The sequence below is a fragment of the Hylobates moloch genome, unplaced genomic scaffold (assembly GCF_009828535.3).
Source record: "Hylobates moloch isolate HMO894 unplaced genomic scaffold, HMol_V3 SCAFFOLD_20, whole genome shotgun sequence".
Lineage (NCBI taxonomy): Eukaryota > Metazoa > Chordata > Mammalia > Primates > Hylobatidae > Hylobates > Hylobates moloch.
The window spans coordinates 39,495,433-39,515,342 of NW_026652295.1; the positions used below are offsets into that span (position 1 = coordinate 39,495,433).

Genomic DNA, 19,910 nt, shown 5'->3' on the forward strand with positions numbered 1-19,910 from the left:
TCCCTCCCTTTCCCCATGAAGGCAGGAGGGAGATGTTTCTCCCATCCTCAAGCCAGGCACAAAGATCCAAGAGAACAGCAGGGAGGTCAGGAGGCCTTCGAGAGGGAGAGAGTGAGTCCAATACCCAGCTGGGTGCTGGCTGAGCCACAGAAGCCAGTAGGCTGACATGGTCCCCCCCAGACAGGAGCCTGGGGAATGTCCTTGCCCTTGCCCCCAGGTTCTGGAACAGGGAGGCTGGCACCTGCTTTTTGTCCAGAGAATTGTAAAGGAATGTAGGAAGCTGGCTGGGCTGGCCTGCAGTGGCGAGTACAGAGAGGGCATGAGGTAGGCATCCCTCTCATCTGGGCTACATGACCACTACGGAATGTGTCCCTACTCTAGGTCTGATAAGACTTCCTCCTAAAATGGAAGTCCAGGAACTAGAGGCAAAGTGTGGGGGACGGTGGTAAAAAAGCAGAGTAGGCTGCCTCTCCAGGGCAGACCTAGCTCGGGCTTGAGCGGAGGGATGGGGAGAGGAGAAGCATAGAGCTGGGTATGAGATTGAAGTTTTGATTTTGCCTGGCCACGACCTTTCAATGCTTGAAAGTGAGATGAGGCAGCCAAAATAAAACTAGTTATTATAACTGAAGGTGACCAAAAAGCTGTGGGCTGTGCCTGAAACAACATCAAGGGATGGTCCAGGAATAAGGAAGAGAAATGCAACAGAGAGCTAGAAAACAATAGTTGGAGAAAAATAAAGCCACCTCCTAATTGTACTCCATTGAGTCACATCAGTCAAAAAACCAATTACAATTGGAGGGAAATTCACCAGAGAGAGAAGTGCTGTCTAGAGAGTGTGCACCTTGAGCAACTGTGATTGGGGAGAACTGCTCAAAGACATTCCACTCTCCATCTCATTAGCGTATGCATTCTCCAGGGTGTGAATGCTCCCAAGGGCTCCCAAGGGAATGAAAATTGGCTGGGGTGAGGGTGTGAAAAACTTAGATGTTTCAAAGTTTTATGACCCTCCAAAGTTTAATCCTACCCAACAAAATAGCATTTAATTATTTCTTAATTTCTTTTTACTATACATTTATTTATCAATACATGTTATCTCTCTATAAATTTATATTATTTTATGTTATTATTTAAAATAGTGCTTAGGATAGGGAAAAAATGAAAGGAAGGGAAATTTTTTTCCTTAGGGGAACAATACTGAAGAAAATTCTAGAAACACTGAGTTAGAGAGAAACACAACATTCAACCCCAATCCAGAACTGGTGTTTGGATAAAATTTTTCTGGCTCCAAGTAGAATTGCTTTCACCGAATTTGTTTTGATATCTTACCTTTTGAGGACTTTATCCTCTGCTTCACAAGGTGTCCTTTCACAAGGACCCAGAAGAGAACATTCTTTCAGGTTTCACTGTAAAGAAAAGCAGTGCTTCTCCTGGATAAATGGTTTGTTTATCTTTTATGTTTTATCTTTTATGAGATTTGCTATGTGCATCTCAAATTAGATCAAGTTTCCCTCTCTGCTTCAGCCACAGGGGAGCTCAGGGCACCTTTTGTAACATCTGCAGGACTGGGCCATATGCATATCTGGGACTTTGCCTTATCTGTGCTTTTAATATTTTTCCACTTTTAACTTTGCCCCAATTCTCTCAATTGTGTTTTAACTCTTTCCTATTTCATGTATTTTTATAAGCCCCCTACAATCCTTTGTGGAATATGTGGGGTATAAATATGTAAAGAGGAACAATACCTCTCCTTCCAAAGTTTTCTTTCCGCCCACTGTTATTAAGTCTGTCCTTATGCCGTTGCTTTTTTTTTTTTAACTCAATGCATAACTAAAAGGTATTCTATTAGGTTTTATCTTTTTCTTAATTTTCTGGGATATTAAGATCATCTTGAAAACTGATTATGCAACCCAACATGTTTGCCAACTTTGTGTTATCCATAGTGTTGAGGACCATACCTCCCATGTCTTCATCCAAGTCATTGATAACAATGTTGAATGGAACAGGGCTAAGACAGACCCCTAAGGTATGCCACTAGAGACCGTCTTCCAGCCAATATCAATGCACTAATCACCTTTCTCTTCCGATATGGTTGAACCAACGATTAGCCCACCACATTTCTGCCATCTGTCTTCTGGCTAAGCTACTTGGTCAAACACCTCTCTGACAAAGGAGCCTCTGCCTATAGCATTCCTTAGACCTGTTACTCTTAATATCGCTCCCCAAAACGAAGTAGGCTGACACTGGATGCCGGGAACTCAACTCTACTGCAATTGTGTGGCTGCCACCTGTGCACTGGAAATTTGATACTGGATCCCAAAAACAAGAAGCCTGAGCTGCCAGCAGCATGAGTAAAATGAATACACTACCCAGAGCTATGTGTCTCCAAATCAAATTCTAATGTAGGTTCTCCTCACCGGTGGAGCCTGGGTCACATGACTGGCACCGGCTGCAAAGAATACTAAAAATCTCAGTTCTCTGGATTCTGCCTTGGAGCAGCAGTTCCCATATGTCAGGAACTCTAGCAAGGATTAGAATGATGCTCAAAAAGTGCTAAGCAGTCAGACATGACAAATGTCCCTAGAGCCCAAATGGTGGGGGGACATGGCTGCCCCACTGAGCCCAGGCTCCATCCTGCAGTTCTCAGACCCTTCTCCAAGCTCCCAGGAGAGGAAACCCAGTGGACTGACCTTGGACTGGCTGCTTTCCAGAGACAGGCTGAGCTAGTTTGCCAGGGGCCAGGCAGTGCTGTGAAGGCTGTTGGTGCCCTCCTGATGTCCCCTCAGGGCATTTGACCCCCTCCTGGTGTGCTTCCACCTGAGTCAGCCAGCACCTGAGTCTCTGTGTCAGAGGACTGTTCTAGGGCAGCCTCAGCCCTGGGAATTCACATCCCCTAAGACAACCCTCAATCAATATGATTGACAACGTAAGGGGTAAACATTCTCCAGCCTTCTCCACGATCAAACAACTCTGAAGTGAGACACTATTAACAGACATCCCCTGTGGGACTCTTCCAAAGTTACCCTCGGGGAGACTTTGCTTCATACTCACTTCTTTCCCTTCCCTCTCCCACTTCCCTACTCCCTCTGGATTTTCCTTGGGAACACGCTTCTTAACACTTTCGCACAAACCTTTGCCTCAGGGTCTGCTTCTGGAAACCAACCTAAAACAGGAAACCATGGCTGCCAGAAGTCCATGGTGGTAAATCGGGAATTACTAGAGAAGGAATGAAGAGAAGACCCCAAACGTGTCCATTGTCCCCCTGGTTGGACCCCCTCCAGACCACCTTGGTTCTGAATGTAGAAACTTAACCTCTAAATATCTGCCCAGGCCCTTCCCTGGTCCAGAGGCAGAGCTGGAACTCAAAACCAGTTTTGCTGCAGGTGTGCACCTTCCCATCATCCGCTGGTGAGAACATCCCAGCACACTGCTCTGTAACTTCCAGAATTCATTCCTTTCCCCTTTTTGAATGTCAAGAGCTCATATGCCCATCTTATGTCTTTGAGCACAAATCCCCTCCCCTATAATTTATCAAAGATTGATGACGATGACTCTGAAATAGCATGTCAAGTCCCTCCCGGGCTGCAGGACATAATTCATCAGGCTCAGAGCCCTGAGTTTATTACAGCTGCTGCTACTGGCTTTACTGCCTCAGTGCCTGTCCTTGACTTCAATCCCCTCTTTGCAATGTTTGTTCTACCCTTTCCAATTGGAAGACCACTTTCCTTACTGGAAAAGAAGGAGGTAAAATCATAGTTAGGCAGCACTGCCCTCACTTTACCTTCGGCGAATGTTAAATCATTTTCTCCACGCAGATCTTTCCCTTAATTTTTGCATGCAGAACAGAGAACAATGGGATTCCGCAGAGAGTTCAGAACCCCTAGCTCATTTGAGACAGTAGATTTCCCTACCCCACTTCTTACAGGTGGGGCCACGGTGCTGGATTCAGCCCTTGCCCTCTGTCACTCAGGGGACGCTGAAGGCTGTTTTACACAATGTGAACCTTCATGGCCACTTCTGAATCCTAAGCCAACTGTTTTGGGACCCAGGCTGCGGCTTCTCTTGCTGACAGCTGTCACTCCTTTATTCCCAACCACCTCTCTCCTTAAGAGCCTGACTAAAAGTTTGTTTGTTTGTTTGTTTGTTTTGAGACGGAGTCTCGCTCTGTTGCCCAGGCTGGAGTGCAGTGGCACGATCTCAGCTCACTGCAACCTCCGCCTCCCAAGTTCAAGCGATTCTCCTGCCTCAGCCTCCCAAGTAGCTGGGAATACAGGAGCGTGCCACCATGCCTGGCTAATTTTTGTATTTTTAGTAGAGACGGGGTTTCACTATGTTGACCAGGCTGGTCTCGAACTCCTGACCTCCTGATCCGCCCACCTCGGCCTCCCAAAGTGCTGGGATTACAGGCATGAGCCACCGTGCCCGGCAAGAGACTAAAAGTTTTTAATTATAATCCCTGGCCCATACTTTGAATTATCTTGGCTTTCATTCCTGAGGGCAGGCCTCATGAAATCACCCCTTTCCATCACTTTAAGGGAATGACCACCCTGCCCCATCCTCAGGAAGTAACGTTTTTCTGCAAGGTTAGCCACCAACAGTTGTCTTTAGGGTCATCAAATTTTTGAGACTCTCAAGCCCAGAAGATGCCCCGGTTCCCTGGCTTCTAAGCCTCTTGCATCCCTAATTTCCCACTACAACTTTCCTTTCCATTCTTGTACCATTCTTTTCTAATCTAGCTATAAGAGAGATTCACCTAGTTTCTTTAGCTAAATTTCCGTTTTCCTCTTCAGCTGGATCAATGCTATTTTAAAACAACAACAATACCAGGAAGAGTAAATGAGAATCTAATGAAAATAGTTATCTGCAGGGTGTGAGTAGAAATGTAGACATGTAGCAAAAGGGCTAGGGATGGGAGGGAGACATCTTCTAGTATACCTTCTTATATATGTACGATTTTTCAATCATTTAAATGTTTTTACATGTTTAGAAACAAAATTAAATCATCAAGAGCGAAAAAAAAAACTAAACCTAAAGATGAGTTTTAACAAAAGCAAATGAAACCTAATTCCGTATCAAATCATATAGAAAAATTCTAATTCAAAGAATTTGGGACACAGTACCCTGACTATACACCCTTAATGGAATGTATTCTAAAGAGAATAAGCACGACAAAGACGTCTTAAACCTGACTGAGTAGGTTTGTTGTTAGTAGTATAACTGGTGCAGTAACTCTGAAATGACTTGCGTGTGTTGTAGAATAGAGAAAGTTAATGAATATGTTGGCATTTTGAGAACCAAGTTCTCACTGTGAGAGAAAGAAAACATCAATAGGGATTGTGAGAAGGGAAGGAAGACCCTGGGGTGTTGGATTTGAATTGGAAGTATCAAAGTAAGTACAAGATTTCTCTTTTTGAAAAAGTATTTGCTAGCTCTATCCACTGAAAGAGCCAGAAATAACAGTGCTCCAACGGCATGAGCGCACCAAGCACCCAGAATTTGGTTTTTTAATAGTGTTCTCCATTAAAAGGAGCCAGGAGCCTTGGGAGAAATGACTATCCAATTCTGGAGCAGCGAAAGTACAAGGTGAGCCTAGGATGTCAGGTTACGCTAAAAATCAAGACAGTGCTCAAATTCTAATGGAGACGTGTCAAAGGAGCACGGGAGCCAAACTGAAAGGGCTCCCACCGGGCAAATTTTGGACAATTTGAGTTTCAGTATTTGTAATGAATTATGACACATCGATTTTTTTTAAGTCCCCCAGTTCATGGTGATATTCAAAAGGGTGGGGAAACTCTTCTTCATGAAAGAATGCCTGTTAATGAAGTAGAATGATAGAATTAGATAATTACCATTTTACAATGTAGTAACTTACTCAGCTAAGAATCATCGGTGTATTCTGTTACCATTGAATAAAAGGTTGGTGAGATATTCATACAGTTCAAATATAACCCCTTCAGATTGCTTAGTAAGTGAAAAAGGGGCAAGGGTGCAGTGGAGAACAGTGGTGGACACCACTTAACCAAATGATCAAACTCAGCATCTAACAACAGGACCAACTGACATGAAATGGCAGCCAATTTCTCCACAGCAGAAATGACATGGATTCTTCAAAACTCTCAAGAAGGACCAAGCACAGTGGCTCACGCCTGTAATTTCAGCACTTTGGGAGGCCAAGGCAGGTGGATTACTTGAGGTCAAAGAATTCAAGACCAGCCTGACAGGGTGAAGTGAAACCCCGTCCCTACTAAAAATACAAAAATCAGCCAGGAGGTGGCGCACGCCTGTGGTCCCTGCTTAGGCAGGAGAATCACTTGAACCCGGAGGCGGAGGCTGCAATGAGCCGAGATCATGCCACTGCACTCCAACCTGGACAACAGAGTGAGACTCTGTCTCAAAAAAAAAAAAAAAGTCAAGAAGGATTTTTAAAAATGATCTATTCTAGACTCAAGGATAATAAAGACACATGCAACGCATGATCCTTGAATCAGGGAGGGAACTACAAAGGACATTGTGGGGACAATGGAGGATATTTGGATGTGGATCGTATATCAAATAGTACTGTATCAGTATTACATTTCTTGAATGTGATATGGTATTGTTGTGAAGGAGAGTATCTTTAGAAGAGATGTGCTGTAGTGTTTACGAGAAAGTATTATGATGTCTACAACTTAAATGATTCAGATTTTTTAGAAATAAATATATATATGTATATACACACACACACACATATATGCTAGGTGTGGTGGCTCATGCCTGTAATCCCAGCATTTTGGGAGGCCAAGGCAGGCAGATCACCTAAGTTCAGGAGTTCAAGACCAGCCTGGCCAACGTGGCAAAACCCTGTCCATTTTGTAAAAATTTTGTAAAAATACAAAAATTAGCCCAGCATGGTAGCACACACCTGTAACCCCAGCTACTCGGGAAGCTGAGGCAGGAGAATCACTTGAACCTGGGAGGCAGAGGATGCAGTGAGCCAAGATGATGCCATTGCACTCCAGCCTGGGCAACAAGAGCAAAATTCCATCTCAAAAAAAAAGAAACATAGATAGATGATAGATATAGATAGATAGATAGATAGATAGATAGATAGATAGATAGATAGATAGATAGACAGACAGACAGACAGACAGACAGGCATAGGCATAGACAGAGAAAGAGAGAGACATGGCTAATGTAAGTGAAAGGTTCCAGGTGTTCATCGTACCCTTCTTTCAACTCATTCATAGATTTGAAACTTTTTGAAATTAAAAATTAAGGTAGGAGAATGCTCTGGCTTCACCTCAAACCATTTAAGTCAAAATCTCTAGGGGTGGGCTCAAGTTTCAATATTTTATAGTATTTCTCCAGAAGTGTTTACTGTGCATCCAGGGTTGAGAACTACTGGCCTACTGGATTCATGATGATGTCTGGGCCCTCAGAACCTGCCTCAGCCCCCAAGTACCCCGAAAATAAGTCTCTTAAAGGTCACAGTGGCATCTGAGTCTCCAGCAGGCCCGTGCAGCCCTGAGTCAGTAGCCCAGTCTGAGGAGGAGAGAGTGAAGAGTCTTCGTAGAAGTGTCTGCTTAGCATAGGAACCCTGACTGCTTTTAGGTCCTTCTGGCTTCCTCCTGCCAGGCCTCTCCCTTCTCAGAGGCCCCTCTGAGACAACCCTCATTCTGCCCCTTTGGGCTGCCTCTGAAAACCTCAGGCCTCTCTTCCTCCTCCCATGTTCATAAGGCCTCCAGCGAGGGGCCTTGCATGGCACACCCTCAATAAATGAGTGCCAGGTGAGCCAAAGTGTGCTCACTCACACTGTGCCTCTCACTGTCACCCTCAGTGGGGAGGAGGAAAAGCCCATATCAAACATGGGCAAAGGGTTTTACTTTGTCTAAAAAAAAAAAAAGCAGAAGCTGAAGGTCAAAGAAGCAAACAGAATGGGAAGGAAGAGAGTCTTTTACAAAGAACAGAGTCATGGCACCTCACACTGGACCCTTGCTAGGTGTAGGTGCTGTGGCAGCACTGAATCTGTGTTATCTCATAAAATCAACAGCCTAGCCTTATGGGGTTGGTCATACTGTCATCGTCACTTGACACCATGTGTCCCCAGCATCACACAGCTGGAACCTCAGCAGTCTGGGACCAAAGCCCACACCTCTAGCCATGGTGCTAGACTGCCTACATAGGACTTAGGGAGGAGAAGGAAAGCAAGAGCCAATATTGATGAGGCACCTACTAAGATGATCTTGTTGAATTCTCTCTGCAGCCCTGTGAAGTCAATCCTATCTTCCTTTGATGAAGCTGAGCAAATGGACTCTGAGATAAAGTAATTCCATTCCATCATGTTGAACAAGCCTAAAAGGTATCACGATCTGCATTGTCTTCTGTATGAATGGCAATCTCTGGAGTTGTGCAACCCAGGATCAAGAGTGACTTGCCCAGGGCTATGCTGCCAGTAAGGAATGATCTCTGGATTTGGAAGCAAGGTATCTCAGACTTTGGCCTCCCTGGAAAAGCCCTGCTGTCCCCTCACCCCCACCACCTCAAGTGTTCTGTTACTAGACATCTCTCCACAGGGATCAGAACCTCCCTTCTGCAGGGAGAAGTGAGTCTTCCACTGTGCTGCCCTCAAGGAGGCGTCAGAACCCTGAGCTCTTCTAGACAGACCTCAGCTGTTGAACATGTGAAGAACATGCCTTTCCGCAGATGATGAGGTGGGGTGTGGGGGATGAGAAAGCAGAGGCAGAAAAGTCTGAGGCATGCCCCCCACAACTCAGCGGACTGTGGGGTAGTGGCACTCATAGCTAGAATGACCAGCTCATCCCAGTTTTCTCAAGACTTTCCTCGTTTTAGCACTGAAAGTCCTACATCCTGGGACAACCTTCAATCCCAGTCAAGGGAGATGGTTAATGTCTTGGTCAGCTTGAGCTGCCATAATGAAATCCCATAGATGGAATAAAACAACAGACAGATTTCTTTCTCACAGTTTTCCAATATCAAGGTGCCGGCCAATCTGGTTTCTGTTGAATGCTCTCTCCCTGGCTTGTAGAAGGCACCTTCCTAGTGTGTGCTCATGTGGCCTTTCCCTGGTGTGTGCACATGGAGAAAGAGTAAGAAAAAGAGGGAGAACAAGAGACAGGGAGAAAGAGAGAGTGCGCTCATAAGAATGCTCTGACATCTCTTCTTAAAGGACATTAATCCTGTCATGGGGGCCCCACCCTCATGACTTCATCTAACCCTAAATACCTCCAAAAGACTATCTCCAGATACAGCTACATTGGGGTTTCAACATTTGGATTTTGGGTAGACACAGTTCAGTCCACAGCAGTTGAATACCCTACTTGCAGCCAAATCCCTCTTCTCAACCCCTGGTCCCCGAGATGCCCAAGGGGAGAAGGCTATCTATTCTTCCAGAAACCCACTCAGCCACAACAGCTAATAGATGAATACCTCGCACTGGAGTTTCTGGTTTTTGCCAGATTCCAGGCCTAAGGAACTCTAAGTGGTGCCTGGCTTTCGTTCCCAAGGCAGAGTCTCCTAAGAGTGGGCTGGGTAGGGAGGGTGACCCTCAGAACTCCTAGTTGCTATGGATAAGGTTCTGAGAGACCCCACACCTGTACACAAAGTCACACCCAAATGCTTCTTTTGTGGACCTTTCCAGATGCCCCAGTCAAGAGGGAGAAAAGGCAAGGAGGCTGTGCATAGACCAGGGCTAGAATCCTGGCTAACACTCACGGCCTGTATAACTTCCCTGTGCCTCAGCTTTCTTTCCTGTAAAATGGGGATGCATTATAAGGGTTAGAATAAAATGAGTTTCAAGTGTTTGGCACCTAGTAATTGTTCAGTAAATGGTAATCCTCTTTATTTCTCTCCTGCCTACCTTGTATTCCCTCCATTCCCCCTCCCCTACCTTTCCCATTTTTTCATTCATTCAACAAGTATTTATCGAATAACTACTATGCTGTAGTCACTGTGGATGCAGGAGTGCATAAAACAGTTTCTCCCTCCAAGAAACTTACATCATGGCCTGAAAAAACTAAAAGAAAAATAGATATGAAAATAAATATGAAAGTGACATTATGTGATGGTTAACTTTAGGTGTCAACTTGACTGGGCTAAGGGATGCCCAGATCTTTGGTAAAACAGGCTTTGTGGGTATGTCTGTGAGGGTGTTTCTGGAAGAGATTAGCATTTGAATTGGTAGCCTAAGTAAAGAAGATCCGACCTCACCAATCTGGGCAGGTATCACCCAATCCCTTGAGGGCCTGGATAGAGCAAAAAGGTGGAGGAAGAGCAATTTCCCTCCTCTCCCTGAGCTAGGACATCCATCTTCTCCTTCCTTTGAACATTAGAGCTCTTGGTCCTTGGGCCTTCAGACTCCAAAACTTACACCACCATCCTTCCTTCCCCCTGGTTTGTAGGCCCTTGGCCTCAGAACTACACCACTGGATTTACCAGTGAATTATTATTTACCAGTGAATTATACCACTGGCTTTCCTGGGTCTCCAGCTCACAGACAGCAGATTGTGGAACTTCTCAGCCTCCAAATTGCGTGAGCCAATTTCCATGATAAATTTCCTCTTATATATACAGATGGTCCCCAACTTACAATGGATCAACTTACAATTTTTCAACTTTACAATGAGTTTATAGGGGTGTAACCCATCGTAAGTCAAGGAGCATCTAGACTTACAGTGGTTCGACTTTTGATTTTTCAACTTTACAAGAGGTTTATCAGGATGGATATTAAATACATTTTTACTTACAATATTTTTGACTTAGAATAGATTTACCAGAATGCAGGCCTATTGTAAGCCAAGGAACATCTGCATCTAAATATATCCTATTGGTTCTGCTTCTCTGGAGGACCCTGACTAATACAGACTGTGACAGAGGTGGGAATGGAGGCCAGAGGAGGCAGGAGAGTAGATGAATCTGCAGTCCAGATTCATCTAGAACGGATAAATGGAAAGAGATGAAAGGGATGGAAAAAGATGGAAGCCAAGGGAGAAAGAGATCAGAAACATAAATTTGGGAACCATCGGAGTCAAGACAGCCTTTAAAGCCAGAAGTAGATGACATCATTGAAGAAACAATTGTAGACAAGAGAGAACCTCTGAGGTCTGCAGGGCTCCAGCCTTCAGAGGTTGAAGAGAAAAGGAAGGACCCCTAAAAAGGGGTCACAGCTAGTGATAGGACATTGAGGGAGAGGGCATCCTAGAAGTCCACACTGCAGAAGATCTGAGGGGAAATGGGAAGAGAGGTCTGGAGAGAGCAGTGTGGACAGCTCCACATTGGAGTGTGTGCCTGGGAGTGGGCATCCCAACTGCAAGGAGAAGCCCCAAATGGTATGGCCATGTTTCTTTTATCTCTGGGTCTCCCCAACACACAGTAGGTTCTCAATCAAAATCTACTGAGGTGGCATCTGTTAAATGTCCTGTTTATGGCTGAGGCAAAGGCTGGAGATTTCCCCTACCTCTCAGGCCCTCACTGCAGGCCTCTGACACTCCAGGGATAGCTGGCAAGCCCACAAGGCCTCCCCGAGAGTCCTTCTCTCTCGGGAAATATCAGCACATGTGTCCAGCAGGGTCCTTGATGGCTTCACACAAAAGGAGAGTCACGTGGGCATTCCTGGCTCTCTGGACAAGAAATAAATGTTCAGGTAGAGAGGGAGAACTTGGCTGAAGTGGAGGAGGGAATTGAAATCACTGAACAAAATAACAGCAACACCAATAACAACCATTTATTGATCTCCCGTTCTGTAGCAGACACTGGGCCAAATGCAGGGCATTTGTTGACACTGTCTTTCATCTCAGTCCAGTTCAGTGCATCTCCAGTTACCTGGTGAGGGAGGTGCTGCAAACCCCACCCTATAATGAGTTACCCTGCTGCCTGAGGCCACATACACAGTAGCTCCAAGGCTGGTGTTCCTCAACCACTGTGTGAAGATTTATCATTCAAGAAAGGAGAGATGGAGGTAGGAATAGCAAAGGCTAAAGACAAAGCTACCCCCAGCAGCAGCATCTCTCCTTCCATGACTTCAACTCCACTGACACCAGGGTGACCTGGGCTTTCCCTTTGCCCTTCCCACCATCACCTTTGCTAGCTGGTGGGACTTTCAGGCCAAGGGGTTACATGTTTAGAAACAAAATTGGGTAGTGGGCTGGGGCCAGCAACCACAGAACCTTCCTCCTCCTTAGCCATTGTTATTAAGTAGGCAGAGATTTCCTGACCCTGTCAGTAGCCCTGTATTAGTCCGTTTTCATGCTGCCAATAAAGGCATACCCAAGACTGGGTAATTTATAAAGAAAATGAGGTTTAATGGACTCACAGTTCCACGGGGCTGGGGAGGCCTCACAGTCATGGCAGAAGGCAAGAGGCACTTCTTACGTGACAGCAGGCAAGAGAGAAAGAGAGCCAAGAGAAAAGGGTTTCCCCTTATAAAATCATCAGATCTCATAAGACTTATTCACCACCATGGAACAGTATCGGGGAAACAGCCCCCATGATTCAATTATTTCCCACCGAGTCCCTCCCACAACACATGGGAATTACGGGAGCTACAGTTCAAGATGAGATTTGGGTGGGGACACAGCCAAACCATATCAAGCCCCTCAGCCAACATTTTCATGGTGGCAGCTGCTCATGAAGTGTAATCTAAAAGGACATAAAAAACATTCAGACACACATACACAAACACACACATACATATACACACAAAAACATTCATCACACACTCAAAAAGTCTCTCCCACTGGCTCACCTCAGCATCTGAAATTCTGCCAATTTAAGTCCTGTGGAGACCAGAGTAGTTGTCATGTTTATCAATATGTTTACACTCACTGCACTTCAGGGAAACTGGAGTTTAAAGGCTGGAGGACTAGGACCAAAGAAAGAACAGTTGTGCTGGTGGAAAGAAAAGGAGGCGAGACAAGCTAAGCATTGCCAGAGAAAAGGCAGCCAGGATAGTGCAGAACAGGGAAAGGTGGAGGCTCTTGAAGGGATGGAAGCCAAGCATGGAAGAGGGAAAGAGTCAGGTCTTTTTCTGCTCTCCTAAGAGTTCTGGTTTGGTACTGTGGTTGGGAGTGTGAGATCGAACAACCAGGCCAGGCACAGTGGCTCATGCCTGTAGTCCCACCAGGGAGGTCACCTGAGGTCAGGAGTTCAAGTCCAGCCTGGCCAACATGGCGAAACCCCATCTCTACTAAAAATGCAAAAATTAGCTGGGTATGGTGGTGGGCACCTGTAATCCTAGCTACTTGGGAGGCTGAGGCAGGAGAAGTGCTTGAACTCAGGAAGTGGAGGTTGCAGTGAGCCAAGATCACACCACTGCACTCCAGCTTGGGTGACAAGAGCAAAACTCCGTTTCAAAAAAAAAAAAAAAAAAGAAATCAAACAACCAGGGCCCAAATCCCAGTGGTGTCACTTGCTAATTATGTGGCTTAAGAAATTACTCAATCCTCCTATCTGCATCCTTAAAATGGGAAGAATGACGGTACACATCTTGAAGGGTGATCTTGAAGCTTCAGTGAGGTAATCCATGCAAGGAGCTTAGCACAGTTCCCAGAATTGAATAAACACACAGTAAATGTTTTGTTTTTTTGTTTTTTTTTTGAGACGGAGTCTCGCTCTGTCGCCCAGACTGGAGTGCAGTGGCGCAATCTCGGCTCGCTGCAAGCTCCGCCTCCCGGGTTCACGCCATTCTCCTGCCTCAGCCTCTCTGAGTAGCTGGGACTACAGGCGCCCGCCACCACGCCCGGCTAATTTTTTGTATTTTTAGTAGAGACGGGGTTTCACCGTGGTCTCGATCTCCTGACCTCGTGATCCGCCCGCCTCGGCCTCCCAAAGTGCTGGGATTACAAGCATGAGCCACAGTGCCCGGCCTAACACACAGTAAATGTTTAATATTATTATTAATATTTAACTGAAGTCTGAGGCCTGTTTCCACCATCAGCTCCTCCAGCCATGAGTTGGAGTCTGCCAAGGATTTTAGAGTTCATTGATTCTCTGGATGTGAATCATTGTAAACAGATAGATTGGTGTCTTCTGTTTGGAGACAATATCTCCCCGTCTTCCAATGGCAGAACATCTGGTGACTTCCCAGGAGATAAAAGGGTGGAGTACAAGAAAGTCCAGAAACCTGGTTCTCCCTGAGGGAGCAGAATGAGAGGAATATGTCCCAGTGGCATATGCTGCTTTCCTTGACCTTGGCACCTGTTCCAAGCTGGCAGAGTGCAGAGGAAGGAGCACTGGGGACACAGAAATTGGTGTAACTCCTACAGACAGCAATGTGCTCATAGCTCAAAATTTTAAACACATGTCCCCTTGACCCTAAATTTTGGTTTCTAGGATTTTTTTTTTTACAGATATGCCCCCACACGCAAAATGATATAAATGCAAAGTTATTCACTGCAGGATTTGTTATGACACAGAGACTGGGAAAAAAATCTAAATGTTCACACTTTACTGAATATATTATTGTCCATCCATACAATGGAATATTATGCAACAGTGGAAGACTATGAAGAAATGTCTATAAACTGATTATGAAAAGATCTCCAAGATCCATTGTTAAGTAAAACAGCAGGGTCCAGAAGAATGTAGAAAAAGTGAGAAAAAGTAATATGTATTCAATATGCATAGACTGTATATTCAATATGTATAGAATAACACCAAAAGAAAACTCAAGAGATGATAATATTGGTCTCTGAAGAAGGGATCCAAGAAGCCAAAAGACAAGATAGTCACTGACTTTTCTTTCATATATTTTGAATTTTAAAATGCTGAAGACAACTAAATTTTGTTTACAAGCATGGGACTTGGAATCAGACAGACCCAGGTTCAAAACCCAGATCCACTGGCTATGCGATGTTGGGCAGGTCACTTCAGATCACTTTAATCTCTTTGAGCTTTGTTTCCCATTTGTAAAACAAGGATGAGAATAATACCTATATCACAGGGTGGTTGTGAGCATTCACTGAGATGGTATTTTAAAAAATATGCTATGTGGAGACAGGCATGGTGGCTCACACCTATAATCTCAGTGACTCAAGAGGCTGGGGCAGGAGGATCGCTTAAGCCCAGGAGCTCGAGGTTGCAGTGAGCCAAGATCACACCACTGCACTCCAACACGGGCAACAGAGTGAGGCTGCCTAAAATAGAAAACAAAACAAAATGTGGAGGTGGCTACAGCAAAGACGACTTTTAATAAATGTTTGATGAATCTGCATTTATTCCCTTCTATATGCCTAGGAGAGCATTATAAGGTAAGGTTCAGGACTGCCAGTAGACGGAATAAAGAGAAATGAAAGTAAATATCTATCTTACAAGGAGTGGAGGGTGGCAGGTCCCTCTGTGCATGTGTGCTGAGGAATTCGCATCACTCACATGTGCTGAAGAGTCCACCCAGCTCACCGTTTATAATGCCAGGGTTTGCAGGGGGCAGTCCCCATCACCAGGTCATTGGATCCTCACTGAGGACGCCATGACATGAACAAGCTGGAGACTCCTGGCACCATTTTACAGATAAGCTTTCCCAGGGAGCTGCATGATGGGCCTAACGTTATTAATCAAACAGACATGAGTGGAGAGGCAGTAGGTCAGTGTGAAGTGAGCATAGGTTCTGGGAGGAAAACAAGTTCTGGCTGGCCATTTAACTGTGCTGAGCCTCAGCTCCTGCAGCCCCAAAAGGAGATCATAACACCAACTGCAAAATGTTGTGTGAACCAGAGCTTCAGGCACTGTGACCAAGACATGGGAAAGCTCAGTCAACGGAAGCTACGATTATTTGTGTGGGATTATGATTGGAGGAAGGCAGTGTGGCTGTGTGCCCCCAAAAGTGCCTTAACCACTCAAAAAAAGAATCTCTGCCATGAAGGAGCTCCCAGTCTAATAAGAGAAAGAGACAGATCATCTCTATTCAATAAAGCTCCCCCTAAATAAAAATATGGTTTACATCAGTTAGAATGACAATCATTAAAAAGTCAGGAAATAACAGGTGCTGGAGAGGATGTGGAGAAATAGGAACACTTTTACACTGTTGGTGGGACTGTAAACTAGTTCAACCATTGTGGAAGACAATGTGACAATTCCTCAAGAATCTAGAACTAGAAATACTATTTGACCCAGCCATCCCATTACTGCGTATATACCCAAAGGATTATAAATCATGCTGCTATACACATGCACACGTATGTTTACTGCGGCACCATTCGCAATAGCAAAGGCTTTGAACCAACCCAAATGTCCATCAGTGATAGGCTGGATTAAGAAAATGTGGCACATATACACCATGGAATACTATGCAGTCATAAAAAAGGGATGAGTTCATGTCCTTTGTAGGAACATGGATGAAGCTGGAAACCATCATTCTCAGCAAACTATCGCAAGGACAGAAAACCAAACACCACATATTCTCACTCATAGGTGGGAATTGAACAATGAGAACACTTGGACACAGGAAGGGGAACATCACACACCGGGGCCTGTCATGGGGTGGGGAGGGGGGAGGGATAGCATTAGGAGATATACCTAATGTAAATGACAAGTTAATGGGTGCAGGACACCAACATGGTGCATGTATACATATGTAACAAACCTGCATGTTGTGCACATGTACCCTAGAACTTAAAGTATAATTTAAAAAAAAGAAAAAAAAGTTCAAAAAAATATGGTTTACACAAGTGTATTCCTGTATATCATGGTCTCATTATAGGTGTAGTGCCAGGTGTTCGCATCGGCCATGATTAAAAATATCAAGAGGTGAGTGTCAAGGAGTGGAAGGGTGGGAAGGCTGGACGCAAAGCAGAGAAGTTTGCAAAGATCCCTGCAATGATAAAGGAAGATGGGGAGGAGTCAAATGGGGCCTCCAAGGAGCTTCTTTGGTGAGGCATTGGTGAGGAGGGAGTGCAGTGAGCTGTGTACGAGAGGCTGAAGCAGGGACCTGGGCCTAGGGCACCACAGCAAGCATCTTAGGGAGGGGGCTGACAGCTGCAGCCCCAGGTGTGCTGATAACATCACATGCAAGTCCTACTTTCCGACTCTATTTTTCTTGTGAACCTTAATTATTCCACAGACTGAATCAACAAACATCCCTGAATCATAAAGTCAAAAGGCCTTCACAAAAGCATGCTGATAATAGCACATTGTGAACTTACTCTGTTGGGAATGAGATCCTTCAGAACGACCCAGAAGCAGGGTACCATTTTCATCCCACCCTTCTACAGATGAGGAAGCAGAGTCAGAAAGATTCATTCATGTCTGAGGTCACACAGCCAGCCAGGGGTGAAGCCAGGATTCAAGCCAGGTCTGTCTGATGAAAACACTCCTGCTCTTCCTCACTTCACTGTAGGTTTTGAACATACTTTTTTGCTGCTGTGAAGCAAAATAAATGCAGATGTGGCAGAAGTAGTATATGAATCTATACATGTGATAAAACATCATAGAATTATGTACAAGGCATACTAAAAAAACAAGTACTTGCAAAAACTGGGGAAATCCGAGGAAGATCTATGATCTAGTTAATTGCAATGTGCCAGTGTTTGTTTTCTGGTTTTGATAATGCACTGTAATTGGTCAGATGCCACCTTTAGGGCAAGCTGGGAGATGAGCCTACAGAAGCTCTCTTTTTGCAATTTCTTGTGAGTCTATGCTTTTTTCAAAGTAGAAATCTGGAAAAAATACCTGTAGAAATCTCCTGTTGAAAATACAAACAGGGCCAGAGTAGGACCAAGGAGACTCAACAGCTCCTAGTAAGTAAAGAACAGCACCAGGGCATTACCAGGGCAATAGGAGCCCTCATTCCAAATGTTAAGAATTACAAATGATACAGGTGCCCCCTTAACTTACGGGACTCTTGTATAGCTTTATTTTAGGGTAACCCAAGTTTTCCAGATTCACCTGGCTACAGGGTGGCTCACATTTACAGATATCACTCATGTTTCACCAATCTTTCCCCTCCTTGCTATGACAGAGCTTCCAGCCCACCCCAAACCTCACCCACCCAGTCCTTGCTGGGGCCCTCTGGAGGTGTCTCACACAAGCCTACTGGCCAGATGCTGTAGTCTGCTGCTCACCTGCTACCCTGTCTGCAGGTGCCCTCTGTGCCCAGAAATTCCAGGGTGTTGCATCAGCAGGGCCCCTGTGCCAGGCACAGAGGTGACTAGGGTCTGTGCCCAAGAACGGCCTCTGGATCTTAGCAAACCCCAACCCAATTCCACTGGACTCCCCTGGCCTGAAGCTTCTCTGCATTCCACACAGAAAGTGGGTGGATGCCCACTGAAAGTCAATCTTGATTGCCTGGCACCAAAGCAGGGCAGCACATGTCCAACAGAGCTCTCGTGAAAACTGCTCCCAAATCCTCCACTCTGAAGTTTAGAGATGTGTGCAAGGTTTTGAAACACAAATACAGTCACAGTAAGAGCTAACATTTACTGAGCATTTACTATGTGCCAGACCAAGCAATTCACATGGGTAAACTTGTCTAATTCTGATAGATAGGCAAGCTGCTGCCACAAACAGACCCATCAATAATAACCCAGTGGCTTAAAGAAGATAGACATCTAGTTCTCTCTCACATAATCTGAGGGAGTTCCCCTGGTCAGCAGCAGCTTTGCTTCAGGCAGAGTCCACGGCCCAGGTTCTTTCCATCTTGTTTCTCTGCCATCCCCCAAAACATCCTCAGCCTCATGGTGGCAGCTGGGTCATTGCCATGCCTGTTTGCAGACCAGGAGGAGACAAGCAGCAGGCACGAGGCATGCTGATCACCCCACATCACTGGGCCTGGGACTCTCATGCACCACTCCACTCACATTCTGCTAATGAGAACATTCTGCAGGTGAGGACTTAGTTACACAGGCTCACTTAACTGTAGGGAGCCTGGGGAGACAGGGATATGTGTGTCCGAGCGATTCTTTTACAGTGAAAAAAGAGAAAACGTGTTCTGGTGGACTCCACCACACTCCCTCACAGGTATGACCAAAGATATTCAGAATGGTTAAATGCTTGCCCTAGGTAATAACTGTCTGATCTGATTAATTTTAACCAGTGAAGTAGAGCTGAACCCCTTTCAGATAAAATACGCGTTTTGTGTGTTTTAATAGGGATCTAATGGAGATGCAAAACTTAACCCAGAAGCATAGCTCTAGCGGGAGATACGGGGTCGGGGGTTGGGCACGACTTTTTGAGTGGCATCATAGTCCAGGCTTTAGAACGGGGAGTCTTGAATGAGTCCAGGTCCTTCACATGGGAAAACCACTAAGCATCTCAACCCTCAGCTCTCTCTGAGACAGAATCCAGGGTGATAATGGATGTGGCACAGCTAGCGAGCTGCAAGGGGCTGTCACATGTGGGGGGTTATTTTTGATCTAAGGGGATCTGCACATCCCATCACCAAAGCTGCCCTCTGGGAAGGTAACAGGTGACTCCGTCCAAGGTCTGGGCTGAGGATGAACAAGTTTCCAAAGGTGAGCTGCAAGGAGCTTGACAGGAGTGTGTGTGTGTACCTGTGTGCATGTTTGTGTCCGTGTGCACACATTTGTGTGCATGTGTGTGTATATGTGCAAATGTACATGAGCAGCTTCAGCCAGCTGGGCAGCCAGTCATTTATTCATATGGATGACTTGATTTTTGATTGAGTTAACAAGTACTTATTAAACACAGTTTTGCAAAGGCCTGTAGTAAATTGGAAGCTATACAGGAACCCTATAAGTTTTTACAACCTTGCATTCTTCAAATATTGGAATAATATAAAAGATAAGTAAGGAGTAAGGGGAAGGAAGAGCAAACACTAGAGAAGGAGGAGCCATGGGAAAGTGGGTTAGAGGAGAAGGAGGAGGGTTGGTTGTCCTTCTGGTTTCCAAGCACCAGTGGCTCCATTCACCAATGAATACAAACCAACCTATTGTGCAAATTATTAAACTACATCATCTGTCCTAGTC

The 19,910-nt window shown here is 45.2% G+C and overlaps 1 protein-coding gene across 1 annotated transcript in view; it reads right to left on the reverse strand.

Moving 5' to 3' along the window:
- Window positions 1-19,910, reverse strand: part of UNC5CL (unc-5 family C-terminal like) — a 136,031-nt gene that overhangs the window by 95,691 nt on the left and 20,430 nt on the right. The window contains exon 10 of the mRNA XM_058432590.1: window positions 17,130-17,346. The gene's annotated coding sequence lies outside the window, so the exon portion shown is untranslated. The remainder of the gene's footprint in view (window positions 1-17,129; window positions 17,347-19,910) is intronic.